General features: G+C 34.7%; 1 non-coding gene across 1 annotated transcript; it reads left to right on the top strand.

Moving 5' to 3' along the window:
- Nucleotides 1-7,391: 7,391 nt before the first annotated feature.
- LOC141709191 (small nucleolar RNA R71) lies at nt 7,392-7,498 on the top strand. Its single transcript, XR_012569781.1, has one exon. It is a non-coding gene; the product is annotated as a small nucleolar RNA R71 (small nucleolar RNA).
- The last annotated feature ends 652 nt before the right edge of the window (nt 7,499-8,150 follow it).

The following is an 8,150-nucleotide window of genomic DNA, read 5'->3' as shown; positions in this document are numbered from 1 at the left end:
AATTGAGAAATCAATATTTCATTAATTATTTATTTATAAATGATTTTTCTGAGTGTGTTTAATGGTAAAATCCATATTTAATTATGGAAACCTTCAAAAATTATGAAACTTATATTTTATTAAGTTCGTATTATTCTGAGAATTTTAAAATTATTTTGAGAATTTTCGGAGTTAGTTTCATCCGCGCGTCGGTTCGTTTAATTGATAAAAGCAGGTATAAAATGTACCCTAAAATTGTTTTAAAATTTTGAAACATACGAATTAAATAACTTCGGGATATTTGTATCATCTTAAGCTTATTTTAGCAATGTTCTGATTAATACTTATTTATAAATTGTACCCTTAAAAATAGATTAATACAGCGTGTCGGGCTTGCAGTCAGTTAAAACGAAAATAAAACGACACGTAACCAACAAAGTTGGACACGTGCCGTGTGTTGGTTAAGTAAGGAGGCTAAGAATCAAATTGGGGGAGGGGATAAACATCATTTTCTTGTCTCTCTCTCTCGACTGTATCTCGGTTCGCTGTTCTCTCTCTCTCGAATACTTCGAGTTTTGCTCGGCTTTTCTTCTCGGCTATCATCCTCTTCCTTTTTGTTTCCCTGGGCTGCGTTCCTTTTACTGTCTCTTTCCGGCTTGTTTTTCCGATGATCCGCCGCTGTTTTTCAGTTTGGCTTGGTTCAATTCTTGCTCAGTTGGTATACGTATACATATATATATATAAATGTGTGTGCTCTGTGTGTGCATATGTGTTGTGTTGTGTGTGCTGTGCTGTGTGCAGTGTGTGTGTGGGCGGCGTGTGGCCGTGTGTGTGCTGCGGTTGCTGCTCTATGGCTTTTCGGTTGGGCTTGTTCATTCGGGCCTTGGTTTTGTTGTTGGGCCTTACAGTTATGTTGACTGTTGGGCTTGTGGTTTGGATTTTGTGGGCTGTTCATGTTCTGTTGGGTTGGATTATTGCAAATTTAAATTTTTTTAAAATTCCTTTTATTGCAGGGAATTATTGATTAATATTCGTGATATTAATTATTCGTGTTGGAAATGGTTTTAAAATAATCGGTATAATTTATTTGGGAACCCGTAATATATCGGGCGCCAATAAATTGTGCCGCCGTTGACGATGAACTTCGGTGAGTCGACGGTGGACGGTGATGATGATGTTCTGAGTCTTAAATTCTATAAATAAATAAATAAATAAAAAATACGAATAAAAATATAAATGTAAATAATTATATTTAATTGGTGTTGGAGAATATGTGAATTGGATTGTAGTTGGTTTGGATTTGATTGTGATTGATTTGACGTCGAATTGTTCGACAGGTAGGCCGATAAACAGAGGAGGTGCTGCCTGAATTTTTGGAAATTAAATTCAGAAATTCGGGACATACCCTATAATTATCGGAACGTCGAACGAGAATAAATAAGTATATACATATATCTTGTGCGAAACCTGATTGTATGTTATGGTGAATGTTCGGTCAAAATCCAGTAACCCTAATTATTGTGTGTGGTATTATAATATGTATAATTACGAGGCGGGTTTTGATAATTGAATGGGTAGGTTGTTAGCGAGGATATGTCAAGCATACCTAGACGTCTAATGTAGGGTATTTCGGCTCTGTAGATTCTACTCGAAAGACTCTGGAATTGGTATCGAATTAAGATAATCTAGTGATCATCTGGCAAGTGCCTAGAGATTCCCAAGTGAAGAACCCTGAGAGTCCTGGATATTTTCTTGAGATAAATTGTTGCGAAGCAGGGATGTCTTCTAGTGAGACAGTCATTTTTCCATGAGAACAGAGGTTTATTTAAATCTATCAAAATCAGTTAGTGATAGTCGTAACGCTCTGCAAGGCAAGTACCCCTGACCATTCTTTTATGGTTCAGTACATATGAATAGCTAAATGTTTTATTCTCGTAATGGAACAGAAATGTTTTAAGTTACGTATCCCCTGTAGTTATAATTCACTGTTTTCAAATTGTTTCTGGGGAAAAGTAACTTCGAAAGTACCTATCTCGAATGGAATGATTTTCGAAATGGATTTTATATGTGTGTTGGTTAAATAAATAATTTTTGAAATGAGATAGGTACAAGTGTTTCGAAAACTGGATAAAACGGTCAGATATGGGATACATTGGGGCCAGAGTAGGCCTATTGAGGTGGCGTAAGAGGCTAATTCGGTTGTGCGCACTATAAAACCGATTAGTCCAGCAGGTTAGAGACCTAGCTAGTCTCTGAGTTCCGGAACAGGTATATAGGATGGCAGTGGGAGCTGTCCGGTGTTGATAGTCTGATCAACTATCTTTACATATCCACTAAGTATCTGATTTGGTTTTTGTGGTTCCGTAATGGAACAAGTGATTTATACAAGTGGATTTGAAAATGAAGATAGCATGCTAGAATTAAACTCTGGTATTTATACACAGCACACTACTGATGTTATTGTTTTACAGAGCATGCTAGTTTTGGTATCCAGTTTATGATTTGTTTTACATATTTTGCAAGCGAGCTATAATCTCTTTTTCTATCATTGCTTTATCATAATTGGTTTACTTGTTATTCATATAGTGGTGCTGCTGAGCAAGCAATTGCTCACCCTTGCAGAATATTTTATATGTATTGCAGATGCTTAGTAGATTCTTCTGTGATCGTCGGGCAGAGTTCCAGTTCCTTTCGTGTCGGACTCCTCTGAGATGGTTGTGTGGGACCAAGAGTGGTCTGTTGAGTTACTGTTTTAGGTCAACTATGTCAGGCGATTGCTATAAGTTAGTTTGTGTTAGTTGTAACCTAATTCATACTTAAACCTGGAAAAGGTCTTGGTAAAGGGGTCGTAGTTATGTATTATTAATTATTTAGATTGAGTTATGATTGTTATTATTATTGTTGATGACGTCAACCCCTGACCCCGGGGTTGAGGCCGTCACAGTTATATTTGAAAACAGGAAAGTATGAGCGAAAGAAATGCTCAGCAAGTTCATTATAGCAAATATAGGGTCGTTTTGATATAAAACTAACATCTACAATAGCGCAGAACATTTTAAAATCATAATTGCTGAAAAATAAATTTATTAAAGAATCAGATAATTGGTTCTCACTATATTCAAAACTCGTTTTGATATTTTTGAGCGAAATGATTCAAAAATACTTTAAATCTTGACGAGAATAAAACTCGTAAAACAGTGTTTACGAAAATATCGTAAACAACATCAACATGAAACAATGATTATGGAATGAATCATAAACTTTATCCAAAACTGAACTCTTGATATTAATACTCATTTTGTTGTCATATCAAATTAGATATCAATATGAACTTTAATGCTCACAATATTCCATACTGAAGTCAATATCAATCATCTATACTAATACCACATTTGATATTTAACAACAACCAAAATATCCATATCAAGCAAAAACTGAATCAAAACCGCATTTCACCTTTTATTCAAAACCAAAACACTTGATAAAGCATTTATTTTATGATTATCAAAAGAAATATAATAATCTAGATTGGGATCATTCACCGACGGACGTACTATAACATGCTGATCAGCCCATATGAAAGCACAAGGTCATGATTCATGGAAACATGTCCCCAAAACATGAGTACTCAAATAAAAAGGCAATATATCTGCCTGTGGCACAAATTATGTCATAATATTTCATATGACACTTAACAATAGCCCTCCACTGGACCGTCCACCCCGGTCACTTACGTATTGATCCAATCTTAAAACCTTTTATTGAAAAGGGGTCATAATAATCGACACATGAAATAATTTTATTCCCCCATTCACTTGGGCAGGAATACTCGCAACCAAATCACTTTTCTCAAAATCCAAAACATTTATAAATCAAGTAATTTGGTAAGTAAAATCAATTAGCTATTCTGAACATAGAATAGCAGAAGAGTACTTGCATAAACAGAATCATTTAATTCAGCGATATGTAAAACATTTATCTATTCCGAACTGAGAATAGGGAAAGCAATACTTGTATAAGAAAGTTTAAAATAAATATCACTTGAATAATAAGTGATGATAGGGATACTTGCCTTTGGTTTTTAGCAGTTAAGCACATTCGCAACATCACGATTATCTTAGTCTGACATATCATGATTTCGTTGTCTTTCTATTTCAATATGCTGCTCCTGTGATTTCTAGAAGCTTGATAACCCTCACCATTCCATTTCACTCTTTATCCAACATCTTGTCCTGATCAACTCGAATGATCTACATCTATAATTAAAAGATATAACTTTAATCGTCTACACGATAATTATTCGACAAACTGCGCGTCAAAACCCTATTGTCTACCCATACGATAGCCCGCACATAAAGAAGATAGTCAGATACAAGACTCTTGACTCACGTACGCACGTAATTCACATAACATATAAACACATAGCCCACATATCACATAATTCATATAACACATGCCTCGGTTCATTAAAAGATTCGACTGTATGTTTAAAACTGAAATCGGGTCAAAATATAATTTATCGATCAATAATCATATTAGAATGACTTGTAAAACAAGAGACCTTTAAAAACAAAAGAATTTGGGTCTCGAAAGTATTTTTAATGAAAGCAGAATATTTTTCTGAGTCTAGACGCGTTCATTTCGTATTAAACGGACAAACGGTCTATTTATTATGAATGAATTAAGAATAAATCAAAACAAATTATAAATAATTGAATAAAATTATAATTTTCGAAAATAATAAAAGATAATAATTTGAAATCGAAATAAATATTTTAGAATTTTTTTTGAAATAACGTCTTTGTAAAACGGACTTTTCCCAGGGTCATAACCCCTCAAAATCAATCCCAAATAATATAATCCAACTATACTCTAATTAAATTTATAAATTTAAAACATACAATAATTTATATTTGCACCTATAAACACGCGAGAAACGAAAAACACGGCCACCTGAACTAAAACTTGGACCAAAAGTGACTTCTCCAACAATCTCTAAAAATTATGAAATAGATATATAAACACCAACATGCTATAATATACACAAGTACGAAGGCGGAATTTCGGAATCGTTACCCAAAATAAATTCTGATCACCCCAACGAGAATATCTGATGTCCGGAAAATATCTCCAGAAAAATCTAAAATTAATAGCCATAGACATATACACGTTGAGATGCCATGTGGAGTAATCAACACCATCAAACTCCTTTTCTATGTCCGGAAAATAAATTAAAAATGGAAAATATGCTCCACAAATTTTCTTCTCAAAACCTCGCAATATATATATACCTATGCGTAGGTATCGAAGCATTGTTCGTTTATATATATAACAATTGAAATTTGGACGAACGGTTTGTAAGATATGAATTTTTGAAAATTAAAAAATATATAAATATACAGGAAAAAGAAAAAGAGGAGAGAGCCAGAAGGGAGGGGAGGCTGTAGGTGAAGTCAGAGACGGGAGGGAAGAGAGCAGGCGTGGTGTACTGGCGCTCAATGAGGGAGAAAATAGAGAGAAGGGAGAGATAAGTGAATAAGGCGGTGGCGTGTATTTTTGTTCCTTTTTTGTTTTTTTGTTTTTTTAGCCAACACAAGCTACGTGCTCAACAAAGGAGGTAGGCAGTTGCCACGCGCCTGCCCCTCATTTGCAGCCTTAACTTTGTCCCGTAATTCGCGTTTTAACGGATAAACTTATGGGTAACTAATATTCGGAAAATTACCAAACTAATTTTAAAATTCTCGGAATAATTAAAAACTAGTAAAATGAAAATTTCATAATTTTTAACATATTTTTTGAATTGTGCAACATACTTGCATTTTTCAGTTTAACGAACAAACCAACGAGTGAAACTAACTCGAACAATTACGGAAATACTTCTAAAATTCCGGGAATATTTAAAAACTAATATAATAAAAAATTTCATGATTTTTAAAACATTTTTGAATTGCGCACTATACCCGTATTTTACGATTTAACGAACAAATGTGCGGGTGAATTTAATCCGGAAAATTTTTGAAATAATTTTAAAATTCTCAAAATATTCAAATACTTATAAAATATAAGTTTCATAATTTTTGAAGCATTCTTGAATTTGATACTAAATTTACACTTATATATCGTATCTAAAAAAATAGATTACTTAGCCGCTAAGTAACTATAAAAATGATACAATTTAATACAAGATTTGGATAATTATCAAAACCGAGCTTTTTATAAAACACCCTATGAGAAAATAATGTACAAATATCCCGTCTCTCGAGAATACAGGTTTTATTGATTTACCAAAATGATTATCGTATCGAAAATGCGTCGGCACTCGTACGGGTCAAACCGTACTCCGGATCGCAAAAATTAAAACACAGAAAATATCCAGAATTACCATATTAGGTTGGAAAGGAGTTTTCTGAAGAGTTTCGGGTTGTAAAAATGCAAAAATGATTGAAGTTGGACGATTCCCAGCTTTATAAAATAGTTTTATAATTATTCAGGATAATAATTAATAAATTCATAAATCATTACAAAATCATATAACAGTCCAAAAATTACCAGGAAAATATCACCATTATCTATATTTTATTCTGCACATATAAAAATTAGAATACTCAAAGAATATCATATATAAACATCCAAAATATCAACTTCAATTACCAGATAATTCACCAAAAATTCACATAATAATCACATAAATAATTTCAAATAATAATAATAATATCTGAAAATATGGGATATTACATTGACGATTTAGCAAATCATTGGCAATTTGCCCAATTTGATTCTCCAAGGTCTTGATAGACACCGCTTGGCTCTTGCACATGAGTCTCAACTCCTCCAATTCGGATTTTTCATTAGATTGTTACAGTTGGAGTTGTTGTCTTGGTGCATATTGCGGTTGCTGAAAACCAGGAGGGTTGTATTGCTTTGTTGCATATTGCTAATAAGGCTGTTGAACCGCATTCTGAGTTTTGCTCCATCTGAAGTTAGGATGATTGCAGTTGTTGGGATGATAGGTGGCTGGAATAGGCTGCTGCGATATCTGAAAGTTGCTCACAAACTGAGCTGATTCACTAGAAATAGCACACTGCTCTGTCCCATGAGCACCATCACAAATCTCACAGACACTAGTGATCTAATTAACTCCATAATTAGCCAAAGAATCCACCTTCATCGTCAAAGCCTTAAGCTGAGCAGTTATAGCAGTAGCTGCATCTACCTCCAGAAATCATGTTACCTTGCCTTGAGGTAGTCTCTGAGTTGGGTTCTGGTATTCATTGGCAGCCATCAGCTCAATCAATTCATAAGCTTCATCATAGCTTTTAGCCCATAAGGCTCCTCTTGATGCTGAATCAAGCATGGGTCTAGAAGTAGCACCCAATCCATTATAAAAGCAGTTAATGATCATCCAGTCAGGAATCCCATGGTGAGAACACTTTCTAATCATCACTTTATAGCGATCCCAAGCCTCACATAAAGATTCTCCAGATTGCTGAGCAAATTGAGTAAGTGCGTTTCTGATTGCAGCAGTCTTCCCCATAAAAAAGAATTTAGTTAGGAACTTTTGAGCAAGATCCTCCCATTTGGTGATAGACCCTGGTGGTAGAGAATATAACCAACACTTAGCTTTATCCCGCAGATAAAATTGGAAAAGCCTCAACTTAATAGCATCTTTTGAAACTCTATTAAACTTGAAAGTGTTGCAGATCTCGATGAAATCTCTGATGTGTATGTTGGGGTCTTCTGTCGGAGAACCCCCAAACTGAACTGAGTTCTGTATCATCTGAATCATGCTCGACTTGATCTCAAAGGTGTTATTCATGATGGTTGGTCGGACAATGCTAGACTGAATATCATTAATCTTCGGTTGAGAGTAATCCATCAAATCCTTCGTATTCGCTTGTGGTTCTCCCATTGCAATAAGAGCTTCCTTAACTTTCTCCTCGACAAGAACTTCTTCAAAAACTTCCTTAGCTACTACAACTTCTTCCTCAGCTTGATCCAGTGTTCTCTTACGAGACCGAGAATGCATATGCATACACACTCGCTAGAGTACCTGAAACACGACAAGGAAACCAGTAAGTAACAATGTCCGAGTCAATGAAATTTAACAACCACTGATGACAAACACATAAACTAAAAATTAACACCGAGTCCCCGGCAGCGGCGCCAAAAAC

The sequence above is a fragment of the Apium graveolens genome, chromosome 2 (assembly GCF_009905375.1).
Source record: "Apium graveolens cultivar Ventura chromosome 2, ASM990537v1, whole genome shotgun sequence".
Classification (NCBI taxonomy): Eukaryota; Viridiplantae; Streptophyta; class Magnoliopsida; order Apiales; family Apiaceae; genus Apium; species Apium graveolens.
This window is presented reverse-complemented; position numbering and strand designations above follow the sequence as displayed.